This window comes from Palaemon carinicauda, chromosome 35, assembly GCF_036898095.1.
Source record: "Palaemon carinicauda isolate YSFRI2023 chromosome 35, ASM3689809v2, whole genome shotgun sequence".
Taxonomy (NCBI): domain Eukaryota; kingdom Metazoa; phylum Arthropoda; class Malacostraca; order Decapoda; family Palaemonidae; genus Palaemon; species Palaemon carinicauda.
This window is the reverse complement of record NC_090759.1, coordinates 17426658-17441898: the sequence shown is the minus strand read 5'-3', so window position 1 is coordinate 17441898 and position 15241 is coordinate 17426658. Positions and strand designations below refer to the sequence as shown.

General features: G+C 47.6%; 2 protein-coding genes across 2 annotated transcripts in view; both read right to left on the bottom strand.

The window, feature by feature from the left end:
- LOC137627644 (uncharacterized) overlaps window positions 1-15241 on the bottom strand; it is a 598615-nt gene that overhangs the window by 216822 nt on the left and 366552 nt on the right. The gene's annotated exons all lie outside the window — the stretch shown is intronic.
- LOC137627641 (5'-deoxynucleotidase HDDC2) overlaps window positions 1-15241 on the bottom strand; it is a 71052-nt gene that overhangs the window by 46848 nt on the left and 8963 nt on the right. The window lies entirely within an intron of this gene.

The window sequence follows — 15241 nt, the reverse complement described above, 5'->3', positions numbered from 1 at the left end:
AAGCCAAATGCTAGGAACCGAAACTTAAAATAATGTTTCCGGGTAAGGGTTCTTCATCAGAAAACTAATAATGTAACCACTATATGATTACTTCACATCGCTTACTCGACTGAAAATATTAAAGTATTGTACAATTTCACAAACATAAAAGGAATAAGTTGAGTTACTATATAACAAATTTGGAAATAATTTGTATTTTTCCTAACGATACAAACAAGTAGCTATTTATAGGGGTATTACTTTTGGTGAAGTTAAAAGAAAAGGCCATTAGAAATTAGCGAGGGTTAACCACCCATACCGATAGTTAGCGGGGAGAGGGATTGGGGAGGCGTAGTAGCTACCCCTCTCACTTACACACCTGTAACCGCTTCACTTTGCTTGCAGGTAGGACTTCAAGGGGGACTGGGTTGACGGGCAAATCTGTACAAATAGCAAAAGGTTTGTATCATTAGAAAAAATACAAATCACTTCCAAATTTGTTATTTGTTCCATAACTGGAATACAAACCTATGCAATTTATAGGGGTTGACTCACCCATTAGGAAAGCGGATGTCCCTACCAATATGATAAATTCGTAGATAATTTGTATTTTTCCTACGATACAAACCTTAGCTATTAATTTAGCGGTATTACTTCCTGCGAAGCTGAAATGACGAGCCATTAAAATTTAGCTAGGGTTAACTATCCACACTCACACACCAGTGATTTAGCTCACTTTGCTTGGAGGTAAGATTTCTAGGGGGATAGGGCTGGCGGGTAAGTTTGTATAAATAGCTAAGGTTTGTATCGTTACGAAAAATACAAATGATCCACGAATTTGTCATTTGTTCCGTAACTGGAATAAAACCCACGCTATCTATTTAGGGGTGACTCACTCATTAGGAAGGGTGGACGTCCCTGCCTATCTGGCTTTTGGCTTTACCCGGGGGCTCCTTATCTGAGCATGTTAGTACTCAAAATAAGGAGTCCCTGCGTCTCGCTAAAACCCGTCCGCGGCCTACGCAAGCTGTGTGTTGAGATATTTAGAAGTGCAACTGTCTAGGTAAAGTTATTCCAAGTCTTTTTGTAGGAAAACTGTTATAACCAAGACTTTCCCAATGCCACCTCGCCAGGGTATGGGGAAGCAACAGTATTAGCTTAATATGACAAATTCATAATTTGTATTTTTCCTAACTATACAAACCTTACCTATTTATTAGGGGTTATACTTTCGTCAGAGCTGAATTGACAAGCCATAAAAATTTAGCGAGGGTTAACTACCCACACCGCTAGTTAGGGTGGGGTAGGGGGGGGGATAGCTTGCTACCACTCCCGTTCACACACCTGTAATTTAGTCACTTTGCTTGGAGGTAGGACTTCAAGGGGGATAGGGCTGGCGGGCAAGTTTGTATAAATAGCTAAGATTTTTATAGTTAAGAAAAATACAAATCATCTACGAATTTGCCATTTGTTCCGTAATGGAATACAAACCATGCTATTTATTAGGGGTGACTCACCCATTAGGAAGGGTGGACGTCCCTGCCAATCTGGCTATTGGCATTACCTGGGGGTTCCTTTTCTGAGTATGTTAGTACTCAAAAATAAGGAGTCCCTGTCCTCGCTAAAACCTTGCTATGCAAGCTCCGCGACCTACGCGAGCTGTGTTCAGACATGCAGAAGTGTGACTGTCTAGGTTAAGTTATTCCAAGTCTATTGTAGGAAAAACCTGATGTAACCAAGAGTTTCCCAATACCACCTCGCCAGGGTATGGGGACGCAACAATATTAGCTTAATACTAGGCACACAAGGGAGCATTGTTTACCTGCAGTGGTTTGAGGTCAGCTTATGCAGAGAACCCAGGATGCTGCTTTCCCCCAAGAGAGGGTAGGATGAAGAAAAGAATAAGAGCCAGTCAAATCTTTTCATTCACGCAGATTAAAACCGGGTAACAGTGCCCTCAACCTTCTACTACTTGTCCAATAAGGAGCTTGAGGTATACAACCAGCTGTTGTGCAGCCACCACTGGACCAATAGAGATCGTAACGAGTTCCTGTGGGTCACGTCTTGCAGGAGAAAGGTTGTGAAAGTCACCTGGAGCATTCACATCCTTCTTGTAAAACCTGCGCCACAGAGTAGTCTGCTAAGAAGGACCAGAGGCATGGCTATGCCCCTGACATCGTGAGTCGTCATGTCGATATAATGTTTTGGTGATCCTCCTCTAGTTTCTCCCAGTGCTGATGACAAGAGAAGGGACCCAGATGGGCTATTGCCGTTTTCTTAAGGTAAAGTCTCATACCTTACCCTGGGTACAGTAACGGATGATCTGGATCATCCGCTACCAAGTGGAGACTTGTGTAAGAACCGTCACCTCTGGAGACTGTGTCTGGCGACATACTCAGGGACGAAACTGAACATTGCCTTTCGCCCTTCTCATTAATGGGCTATGTCGAAAGAGAGACCATGAAGTTCTTTGACACGTATGGTTGCTGTCAGTGTGAGGGAACATTGTCTTCTTAAATCAGGTGAAAATTTGTTACCTGGTGAAGTGGAACATAAGGAGGTCTCTTTAGAGATCGGAGAATTTGAACCATGTTCCGAGTGGAAGGTCTCAATTCCGACTGGAGAAAGGCAAGTTGTTAAGTCCGTACGAGTTAGGAAAGGTCTATCGATGAAAGGATGTCCCTTCCTTTCAGTTTGAAGGTGAAGGATCAAGGTTGAATGATCATCTTTACCTGTCAAAACTGAATAGGGGGTCTTTTCCTCTTATATATACCCGAGGATTCCACTACTGTTGTAACAGAGGTATCGAGTGGAGACACACACTTTCACATGACACCAACTACACAAGACCTTATACCGCCTGGTAAACTGATGCTGAGGAATTCCTCAGATATCTAGACAACCTTTTCGCAAAAGAGGTATTGGGTAGTCTCCAGGTGTACAATCATAGCAAAGCTATAGCTTGTGGTAGGTGTCGAAATGGGTTGTCTGTGATGTGGAGAGGGTCCTCTTGCAGAGACTATCAGGAGCTGCAAAAGGTTTGGAAACCGTTCTGCATAATGCCATAGCAGAGCTATGAGAGTCCTTGAGAGGCTGACTGATGTTCTAGTCTTCTTGAGTGTCCTTCTCCAGATAAAACAGGGACGAGACGTAAACGTAATTGTTGTACCCACCGTTGTCGCCAGAGAGCCTTGGGGTCTAGGGCTGGGGAGCAGCGGCAGCCTGAGATTCAGGAGCGTTGCGAACAGATCCCTAGTTGGAGGACCCCGTAAAGTCGGGACTTTGTCTGCTACAAGGCGATCCAAAGTCCATTCGGTATACCTTATCTGAGATGCTGTGCACAGATTGTCGGCAAGCACGTTCTTCCAGTCTGGAACGAAGCGGCCTGATAGTGGTACCAAACGGACTTTGGACCATCTTAGTGTTTACACTATTAGATGGGAAGAGGCTACGAGGAAGTTCCTTCATGCTTGACGATGTGAGTCTCTATGTGGTGTGTGGTGTTGTCATCCATCACATCACTGAGTGGTCTGTTAGGAACCGATGAGGCTGCTGAGGGACCAAAAAGTTGGCCTTCATCTCTTAAGAGATCTAAGTGAAGGTACTTTCGGACTCTGTCCAGAAGGCTGAGGTCGTGTGGTGCAGCACTATGGTCCCTCCTCTCTTCTTTTGATGTGTTCTAAGCCCAGCATCAAGTCCGAGGGGTGGGGAAGGATGAGAAGGTTATACCACTCTGTAGATTCTCGACTGACACCCATCCCTTGAGGTTCGTCCAAACTTCTGGTCCCATGGGGGTCACAATGTCTGGGGGATCGAGAGCCTGATTCCAGTCAGACTCAAGTCACTCTGGGATGGGAGTTGTTCTCGTTTTTGAGGTTTTGTGGAGATTGGTGTCTAAAATCATTCCCCGATACACGTCTTTTGGGAGGGAAGTAGGGAAGACTTCCGCAGGTTTACCCTAATCACTGGATCTTGGTAAAAAGACTTCATAAGTTCCGGTGCTAATGCAAGGTTGTCACTGAGTCTGTTAAGTGAGTCAGTCGTCCCGAAACGGAGGAGACAGAAGCCGATCCCGTTAGACCAGGATGGGTGTAGTGGAAAGACCGAAGCACAGTGCCCTGAACTGGTGCTTCTTGTTTGTCTAGCCTGAATCTTCCAACCTTCCCGGATGGATGGTTTGGGCCTGGAAGTAAGTGTCCTTTAGGTACAGTGCGCAAATGTAGACCTGAGGTCTTAGCCCTTGTTCGAACTCCAACATGGTGTGGACATCGACCCAAAGGGACAGCTCCTTGCTGATCCTTTAGCATGGAAGATTGTCGAAGCAGGTGAGCATCGCGCGATGGCGAGCAGCATCCGCAGGTGGGCGATCGCGCGATGGCGAGCAGCATGCGCAGGTGGGCGATCGCGCAAAGGCGAGCAGCATCCGCAGGTGGTCGATCGCGCGATGGCGAGCAGCATCCGCAGGTGGGCGATCGCGCGAAGGCGAGCAGCATCCGCAGGTGGGCGATCGCGCGATGGCGAGCAGCATCCGCAGGTGGGCGATCGCGCGATGGCGAGCAGCATCCGCAGGTGGGCGATCGCGCGATGGCGAGCAGCATCCGCAGGTGGGCGATCGCGCGATGGCGAGCAGCATCCGCAGGTGGGCGATCGCGCGATGGCGAGCAGCATCCGCAGGTGGGCGATCCCGCGATGGCGAGCAGCATCCGCAGGTGGCCGATCGCGCGATGGCGAGCAGCATCCGCAGGTGGCCGATCGCGCGATGGCGAGCAGCATCCGCAGGTGGGCGATCGCGCGATGGCGAGCAGCATGCGCAGGTGGGCGATGGCGAGCTAGTAGCTGGCGAACCATGTTCTTTCAGAAGTGTTGGAGAACGTTGGCGTGCCGGCTGTAACACACGCGGGCGATCCGAAGATCGCAGACGTGTAGAACGCTGTTGAATAGGCGATACTAAAATCGCCTGTGCGCGCTGGCGAGCAGGCGAACGCTGGCGAGCAGGTGATCGCTGGCGAGCTGATGATCGCTGACGAGCAGAAGGCAACGCGTGGAAGCCTGCGCATAGAAGAAGAGTCCTTGACCCAGACCTGAACCGAAGTTCTAGATCGCGAGGGCGAACGTGGGCGCACAGGGCGCGTAACAGGAACCAACAGGAACAGCAGGGATGATCATCATCAGAGCGCTGATGAGCAGGAGAGTGCCTGTGCGCTAACACTGAGCAGGAGAGAACACAGCAGAAGGGCGTGCAGGGGAACCCTAACACGCAAGGGAAGAACCCCCGTGGGAGGCAACCCTTTGCCCCGAAGGGAACGTTGTCCGCCGGGAGACTGATGTCCGTTGGAAGACCGTTGTCCGTCGGGAAGACCGTTGCCTATCGGAAGACGAGATCAGACTGCTGTCCATCTGCACCAAGGCGGAAGATCAAGAAAAAGGAGTTGTAGGCTTCAAACGGAGATTCAAAAAGGCGCCTCTTAGCACCCTTATAGGGAGATGAGAGGCCCTTACGACGAGGCGGACGGTGGGCCTTACGGCGAGGGAGGCCAACAGCAACAGCAGCAGAAGAATCCTCCAAAGAGGAATTTCTATGAGTGTACTCTCTCGCGAACGAAAGAGAAACACTACGTAGAAGAGACTGGTCAGCCAGTGACCTAAAAGGAGCAATCCTCCGAAGAGGAGCTCCTGCAGTTGCCCAGCCCCTTGGGCGAAACTGCAGGTGTGACCGCTCAGCACCAAGAGCATAGTCGCACGAAAAAAAGGCAAGAGAAGAACCCCCCCCCCAAAAGGAGAAAAACTCAAGCCTGGACAGGAAAAACTTCCCTCGGAAGGAAAGTTACCCGCCCAAGGAGGCAAGCCTCCTGAGAGTTCTAAAATGAACTGGAGAGCTGTCCGTCGTCACGGGAGTACTTCCAGTAGAAGGAGACACGCCCCTGACGAAAATACAAGAGGGGAGGCAGCAACAGCCGAATCCCCAGGCCTCAACAAGACAGCTCACACCGTTGCCATATTACAGAAACGAACTAGATCGGTAACTGTAAAAAAATAAAACAAAAATCATTAGTACACATTCATTCCCCCGGGAAGGCTCCGAAGAGGAATCCCGAGGGAAAGGAAATGATATTTTAATTATAAAATAAATTTTTGAATATACAGTACTTACCCGGTGAATATATAATAGCTGCAACTCTGCGGCTCGACAGACAACATACTTAAAAAAAACTCGCGAGCGATCGCTATGCAGGTTGCGGGTGTGCCCACCAGCGCCAACTGTCGGCCAGATACCATTCTCGGATGTAAACAAAACCTTCAATGCTTCTCGTCCCACTGCGTCTCAATTGGAGAGGAAGGGAGGGTCGTTTAATTTATATATTCACCGGGTAAGTATATTCAAAAATTTATTTTATAATTAAAATATCATTTTTAAATATTTAACTTAGCCGGTGAATATATAATAGCTGATTCACACCCAAGGAGGTGGGTAGAGACCAGAGTTAAATATGTTTACATCGTATAAGCTAAGAGTTTTTTCATTTTGACAGTTATCAATATAACAAAACCAAAATAAATAGGTACCTGGTAAGGAAGTCGACTTAGACGATTACTCTGCCTTGTAAGTCTGTCTTCCTTACGGAGCCCAGCGATCCTCTTAGGATGCTGACAGACTCCCAGGAGCTGAAGTATCAAGGGCTGCAACCCATACAACAGGACCTCATCAAACCCCTAATCTGGGCGCTCTCAAGAAATGACTTTGACCACCCGCCAAATCAACCAGGATGCGAAAGGCTTCTTAGCCTTCCGAACAACCCATAAAAACAACATTAAAAACATTTCAAGAGACAGATTAAAAGGATATGGAATTAGGGAATTGTAGTGGTTGAGCCCTCACCCACTACTGCACTCGCTGCTACGAATGGTCCCAGTGTGTAGCAGTTCTCGTAAAGAGTCTGGACATCTTTCAAGTAAAATGACGCGAACACTGACTTGCTTCTCCAATAGGTCGCGTCCATGATACTTTGCAGAGATCTATTTTGCTTAAAGGCCACGGAAGTTGCTACAGCTCTAACCTCGTGCGTCTTAACCTTAAGCAAAGATCCTCACTCAAGTGTGAATGAGCTTCTCGTATTAACAATCTGATAAAATATGACAAAGCATTCTTTGACATGGGTAAGGATGGTTTCTTAACCGAACACCATAACGCTTCAGATTTGCCTCGTAAAGGTTTAGTACGAGCTAAGTAGAACTTAAGAGCTCTAACAGGGCATAACACTCTTTCTAGTTCATTGCCTACGATCTCCGATAAGCTAGGAATATCGAAAGATTTAGGCCAAGGACGAGAAGGCAGCTCATTCTTGGCTAGGAAACCAAGCTGCAGAGAACAAGTAGCTTTTTCTGACGAAAACCCGATGTTCTTGCTGAAGGCATGAAGCTCACTGACTCTTTTAGCCGAGGCCAAGCATACCAGGAAAAGAGTCTTAAGAGTGAGATCTTTCAGGGAGGCTGAATGTAAAGGCTCAAACCTGTCTGACATGAGGAATCTTAGGACCACGTCTAAATTCCACCCAGGTGTAGCCAAACGACGTTCCTTAGAGGTCTCAAAAGACTTAAGGAGGTCTTGCAGATCTTTATTGTTGGAAAGATCTAAGCCTCTATGCCAGAAGACCGAGGCCAACATGCTTCTGTAGCCCTTGATCGTAGGAGCTGAAAGGGAGCGAACTTTTCTCAGGTAAAAGAGAAAATCAGCTATTTGGGCTACAGAGGTACTGGACGAGGATACGGAAACTGACTTGCACCAGTCTCGGAAGACTTCCCACTTCGATTGGTAAACTCTAATGGTAGAAGCTCTCCTCGCTCTAGCAATCGCACTGGCTGCCTCCTTCGAAAAGCCTCTAGCTCTCGAGAGTCTTTCGATAGTCTGAAGGCAGTCAGACGAAGAGCGTGGAGGCTTTGGTGTACCTTCTTTACGTGCGGCTGACGTAAAAGGTCTACTCTTAGAGGAAGACTTCTGGGAAAGTCTACCAGCCATCGAAGTACCTCGGTGAACCATTCTCTCGCGGGCCAGAGGGGAGCAACTAACGTCAACCTTGTCCCTTCGTGAGAGGTGAATTTCTGCAGTACAGTGATACCTCGGTACTCGACCATAATCCGTTCGAGATCCGTGTTCGACCTCCGATTTGTTCGAGTACCGAATTTTTTTTCCCCATAAGAAATAATGGTATATATTCTATTCCGTTCCCAAGCACTCGAACAGGCCCAAAATATTAATAAAACGTGTACCTAAACAACAATAATTATCTAAATGTGTATGAAATTGGTCAGAAAATCCTATAAAACAATTTTAAACCATTTACTGTACTAAAATAAAACAATTTTAAACCATTTTCTGTACTGTAGTGAACATACCTTTGAGCAGCGGTTCGATGGCATACAGGGATGGATGTGGAGAGGATGGAAGGGGGAGGTTACTGCTTGGAAGGAGAGTCCCCTTCCATGATGTGGCGGGGTAGTTCTCCTTCAGGAGTTGTTTCTCTCTCCAATGAAAGGGTGGGCAGATCTATTTCAGGGGTTTCTTCTCTTCTTTGTCTCTTCTTTGGAGGAGAAACAGGCTTTGATGTAGCAGCTTTCTTTTCTTTTGTGAAAAACTGGTCTATTGTTAATTGTTTCTTCCTCCTCTGCAGTATTCTTCGAAAATGATACATGACACTATCATTAAACATATGCACTGCCCGGTTTGCTACTGCAATTTCTGGGTGGTATTTTTCAGCAAAAGCCTGCACATCTGCCCACTTGGAACAAATTTCATTGATGAGAGAACTTGGAACATCCTCCCTTACCTCATCCTCTTCTGAAGATTCCTGCTCCACAATCAGATCCTGCTGCTGTTGTTGTTGCAGGTGCAACAATTCCTCCACAGTCAACTCGGTAGAATGGCTTTCTACAAGCTCATCAATATCATCCTTGTCGACCTCAAGCCCCAAACTCCTGCCCATGACAACAATTTCCTCAACGACATCAGTGTCATCAGAAATTACAGGGGTAGCAGTGCTTGGACCCGCCTCTGGTTGGAAACCTTCAAACTCCCTCTCTGTGACACATGATGGCCACAGCTTACGCCAGGCAGAGTTCAATGTCCTATAGGTCACACCTCGCCAAGCTTGGTCAATCATGTTAACAGAGTTGAGGATGCTGAAGTGTTCCTTCCAGAATTCCTTTAGGGTCAACTTCGTGTCACTGGTCACTTCAAAACACTTTCTGAAAAGGGCCTTGGTATAGAGTTTTTTGAAGTTTGAAATGACCTGTTGGTCCATGGGCTGGAGTATGGGAGTAGTATTGGGGGGCAAGAATTTGATTTTGATAAAGCTGTATTCTTCTTTCAAGTCATCCTCGAGACCTGGAGGATGTGCAGGAGCATTGTCCATAACCAGAAGACATTTCATTGGCAAGCTCTTTTCAATGAGGTAAGCCTTAACCTGGGGGGCAAACACTTCGTTTATCCACTCAGTAAAGAATTGTCTTGTGACCCAAGATTTAGTGTTCGAGCGCCACATAACTGGTAGTGCACTTTTACAAATATTATTTCGTTTGAACACCCGGGGGTTGTCCGAGTGGTACACTAACAAGGGTTTGATCTTGCAATCGCCACTTGCATTTGCACACAGCAACAATGTTAGCCTATCTTTCATTGGCTTGTGACCTGGCATCTTCGTCTCGTCCTTGGTAATGTACGTATTGGCTGGCATTTTCTTCCAAAATAACCCAGTCTCATCACAATTAAAGACTTGTTGTGCGATCAAATTTTGTTCATTTATGTACCGATCGAATTCCCCCACGTATTTATCGGCTGCAATTTGATCCGAACTAGCTGCCTCCCCATGCCTAGTAACACGATGAATACCTGTTCTATTACGAAACTTTTCAAACCAACCCCTGCTCGCTTTAAATGTAAATGAATCACTTTCACTGGTACTCGGACTTTTCTTCACTAATTCTTCATAGATATGCAACGCTTTTTCACAAATGAACGCTTCACTAACACTTTCCCCGGCCAACTGTTTTTCTTTAATAAATATTAAAAGCAACTTTTCCATCTCCTCAATCACTTGTGGCCTTTGCTTAGTTACCGCCGTAACTCCCGTTGCAACATTCGCCTTCTAAATCATTTCTTTATGCTTTAAAAACGTAGAAATGGTCGACTTCGCCATTCCGTATTCTACCGCTAAATCGGACACTCGTACACCATTCTCATATTTCGCTATAATTTCCTTCTTCAACTCGATCGTTGTTCGCACTGTTTTCCTCTTCTCCTTCCCCTTAACACTCATTACTTTCTTGGGACTCATTATGAAAGCTAAAAAAGCAATTAAAAGCACTGAAAATCACTAAATCACAACGAATGCTGATCGCGCGTTGTCTGAGTGACGCTCTCGAGAGAACTGATGCTTCCCGAACAAGCGAGAGTGGCCGAGATGGCGCGATCATCACAAAGCCCATGCGGTCGTCACGTGTTCGGCTGGTCGAGTACCGAATTTTTGGTCGAGCACCGCAGCAAAAATTTCTCGAAAATTTTGGTCGAACTCCGAATTGTTCGAGTATAGAGTCGTTCGACTACCGAGGTATCACTGTACCTTGTTGACAATCTTGAATGGTGGGAATGCGTAAAGATCTAGGTGTGACCAATCTAGGAGAAAGGCATCTATATGTATTGCTGCTGGGTCTGGGACTGGAGAGCAATAGATTGGAAGCCTCTTGGTCAACGAGGTTGCAAAGAGATCTATGGTGGGTTGACCCCAAAGTCACCCAAAGTCTCTTGCACACATCCTTGTGGAGGGTCCATTCGGTTGGAATTACCTGACCTTTCCGACTGAGACAATTTGCTAGAACGTTCAAGTCGCCCTGGATGAACCTCGTTACTAGGGAGATGCCTCGATCTTTTGACCAGATGAGCAGGTCCCTTGCGATCTCGTACAGAGTCAGTGAGTGGGTACCTCCCTGTTTGGAAATGTACGCCAAGGCCGTGGTGTTGTCCGAGTTGACCTCCACCACCTTGCCTCGAAGGAGATTCTCGAAGCTTATCAAGGCCAGGTGAACCACCAAAAGCTCCTTGCTGTTGATATGCATGCTCCTCTGACTCGAGTTCCACAGACCTGAGCATTCCCGACCGTCCAGCGTCGCGCCCCAGCCCAAGTCCGATGCGTCTGAGAAGAGAACGTGGTTGGGTTTCTGAACTGCTAGGGGAAGACCCTCTCGTAGACTGATATTGTCTTTCCACCAAGTCAGACAAGTCTTTATCTTTTCGGAAATCGGGATCGAGACCGCCTCTAGCGTCTTGTCCTTTTTCCAGTGAAAAGCTAGATGGAATTGTAGAGGTCGGAGGTGTAGCCTTCCTAGCGAGACAAATTGCTCCAGGGATGATAGCGTTCCTACCAGACTCATCCAATTCCTGACTGAGCAACGTTCTTTCTTCAACATCTTCTGGATGACGAGCAGGGCTTGATCTATTCTGGGGGCCGACGGAAAAGCCCGTAAAACTGGACTGTGAATCTCCATCCCTGAATACAGAATAGTTTGGGATGGGATCAGTTGGGACTTTTCCAAGTTGACTAGGAGTCCCAATTCCTTGGTCAGATCTAGAGTCCAATTGAGATCCTTCAGACAGCGATGACTGGAAGAGGCTCTGAGAAGCCAGTCGTCCAAATAAAGGGAGGCTCGGATGTCCAATAAATGGAGGAATTTTGCCACATTCCTCATAAGCCTCGTAAACACGAGAGGAGCCGTGCTTAGGCCAAAGCACAGGGCCCGAAACTGGTAAACCACATCGTCGAAGACGAATCTCAGAAAAGGTTGGGAATCTGAGTGAATGGGGATGTGGAAGTAAGCGTCCCTTAGGTCGAGAGAGACCATCCAGTCTCCCTTTCTGACCGCTGCTAAGACTGAATTTGTGGTCTCCATGGTGAACTTCGTCTTTGTGACAAAGACATTCAGAGCACTGACGTCTAGCACCGGTCTCCAACCTCCTGTCTTCTTTGATACTAGGAAGAGACGGTTGTAAAACCCCGGTGATTAAAGGTCCGAGACTTTGACCACCGCTCCCTTCTCTAGTAAAAGAGACACTTCCAGTTTCAGGGCTTGTCTCTTTGCTTCCTCTCGGTACCTGGGAGAGAGATCGATGGGGGACGTCGCTAGAGGAGGTCTGTGTACAAAAGGGATTTTGTACCCCTCTCTGAGCAACCTCACAGATTGTTGATCTGCGCCTCTCTTCTCCCAGGCTTGCCAGAAGTTCTTGAGTCTGGCACCTACTGCTGTCTGAAGTTGCGGGCAGTCAGACTCTACCCCGCGAGGACTTGGATCCTTTCCTCTTTCCTCTCTTCCCTTCGGCACGAGCACCTCCCCTGCTGGGGGCTCTGCCACGAAAGGGCGGAATAAACCTGGACGCTGGAGTGTCCATCCTAGGTCTAGCAGACAAGGCAGGCAAAGGGGGAATTTTGCGAGCCGAGGACGCAACTAAATCGTGGGTGTCCTTCTGCACTAAAGACAAGGCAATTTCCTTAACTAAGACTTCAGGAAACAAGCACTTAGACAAGGGCGCAAAGAGTAGCTCAGATCTTTGACATGGCGTCACTCCTGCTGATAGAAAAGAGCACAGAGACTCTCGTTTCTTTAGGACTCCTGACGTGAATGAAGCGGCAAGCTCGTTGGATCCATCGCGGACGGCCTTGTCCATGCAGGACATAATGAGTAAGGAAACATCCCTATCGGCAGATGAGATTTTCCTACTCAGGGCTCCCAAACACCAGTCCAGGAAGTTAAAAACTTCAAACGCCCTAAAGATGCTTTTAAGAAGGTGGTCCAGGTCCGAGGATGACCAACTAATCTTCGAGCGTCTCATGGCAAGGCGGCGGGGAGAGTCTACAAGACTTGAGAAGTCGCCCTGGGCAGAGGCAGGAACTCCCAAGCCGAGAACTTCTCCCGTGGCATACCAGACGCTCGATCTAGACGAGAGTTTAGATGGGGGGAAGGCAAAGGCCGTCTTCCCTAAACTCCTCTTGGTTTCCAACCAATCGCCTAACAGCCGTAAAGCTCTCTTGGATGAGCGAGAGAGAACGAGTTTCGTAAAGGCTGGCATGGCAGCAGGAACGCCTAAAACAAACTCAGACGGCGGCGAACGAGGAGCCACAGAGATAAAGTGTTCAGGGAACAACTCTTTAAAAACAAGCATGACTTTTTTAAAGTCCATAGATGGTGGAACTGCTTTAGGCTCATCTAAATCTGAAGGCTGATCCTCAGGCTGTGATTCAGCAACGTCCTCATCTGATAACTGATGAGAAAACGGCAAAGGGGTAGGCAACGTTTGACTCTGCAGCGTCCGGCCGCACTGGTGCATACGTGACGGAGCAGGACGCAGCGTCCTGAAACTGCTGAACAGTCTGGGAACTGTCAACAACAACAGGTGCGCGAGGACGCACAGCGTCCACCCGAGACTGTTTAGACCGTCTGGGTTGTGCAGTCAACACCATACTGGGTTGCGGAGGTTGACGCACCGCGTCAAAACAAGTCAACTTTGATGGTTGGTGAACGTCCTGAATGTCACCAGTCGCATCAGTGAGTTGCCTAACGTCAACGTGCGGCTGGAAATCCACACGGGATCGCATCGGGGGAGGTACAACCCCAACTGGTTGACGCGAGAAAGCTACATCAACGTCAACAGGATGCACAACAGAACGCTTGGATGGCTGACGGCCAGTAGGTTCAACGGAAACCTTCTCTGTGTTGTAGTCTTCCATAAGGGACGCAAGCTTAGACTGCATGTCTTGCAGTAACACCCATTTAGGGTCTACGGAAGCGGGTGCGGTAACAGACGGGGTTAGCGACTGAGACGGCACAACTTTGCCTTTCTTAGGCGGCGAGCAGTCATCAGATGACGGCAACGGGTCCGAACTGTCCCAGTGGCTACATCCGGGACGTTGGACTTGTCCTGAAGGGACCGACTTGCGTTTCAAAGGTCTAGAGACCTTGCTCCATGGTTTCTTACGTGAAACGCCTTCGGACGACGAGGTAAAAATGGGCTCTCTCGTCTTATGGTAGGGGCGATCTTGACGAGATACACCTGATACCAAAGAAGGAACGTCTGTTCGCTGATCAAGGCCTCTCGAACCCATAAGTCGTACGACATTGCTTCTCCCCTGGGCTTGGGAGCTTGCAAGAGGTCCCGGACTAGGCGAACGACAGGCACGAACAGACGAACCCTCGGTCGCAACACTGTTCACAACACTTTGCGTAACACTAGGCACTTTCCCACTTTCCGCCGTGGCACTTTGGCACTTGAGTTCCTTCACGTCTGCCATGAGTTGATTACGGTCACTTGCTAAAGCCTCAACTCTCTCCCCCAAGGCATGAATAGCACGCAACATGTCTTGCATAGACGGTTCCTGAGTGCTAGGAGGGGGGTTAGGAACAACCACTACAGGGGAAGGATTAGGTTCAGGGGCATGTGGAGAGGAAAAATCTACGGACCTAGAAGAACTTCTCCTTACCCTATCTCTCTCTAGTCTGCGTGTATATTTATCAAATTCCAAAAGGCCCACGCATTCCTCACACCGATCTCCCAATTGACAGGTTTTACCCCGACAATTGGAACAAACAGTGTGAGGGTCGAGAGAAGCCTTTGGAAGACGCCTATTACTGTACAGTCCCTCGCATTACACTTTCGAAACTTAGGAACTTGAGAAGGGTCAGCCATTTTGAATTAGTCAAAGAAAATTCCAAAAACGATCTAAGTCATCAACAAATAATCCGATTCAAAAAAGAGTTCAAGGGTTTATTTTGAAGAAAAACACCTGTACTGCGAAAGCTCAAACCAAATTAAAGTACTTCACCAAATATGATGGGAAAACTCCAGGTTCTACAGCGAGTAAAAGTACGTCTTGTCGTCAACGTCGACAGAGAAGAATTGAAGGTTTTGTTTACATCCGAGAGTGGTATCTGGCCGACAGTTGGCGCTGGTGGGCACACCCGCAACCTGCATAGCGATCGCTCGCGAGTTTTTTTTTAAGTATGTTGTCTGTCGAGCCGCAGAGTTGCAGCTATTATATATTCACCGGCTAAGTTAAATATTTAAAAACAAAAATTACACAACAGGCACGTGCCCTCACAACCACTTACACTCACGGAAGGAGAGCTGTAACCAAAACAGAATTATAACAATTATAATTATGAAACTATGTAATTTAAAAAATGAATGAACACTAAAGAAAGAACGAAAACCCCGAAAGGAATC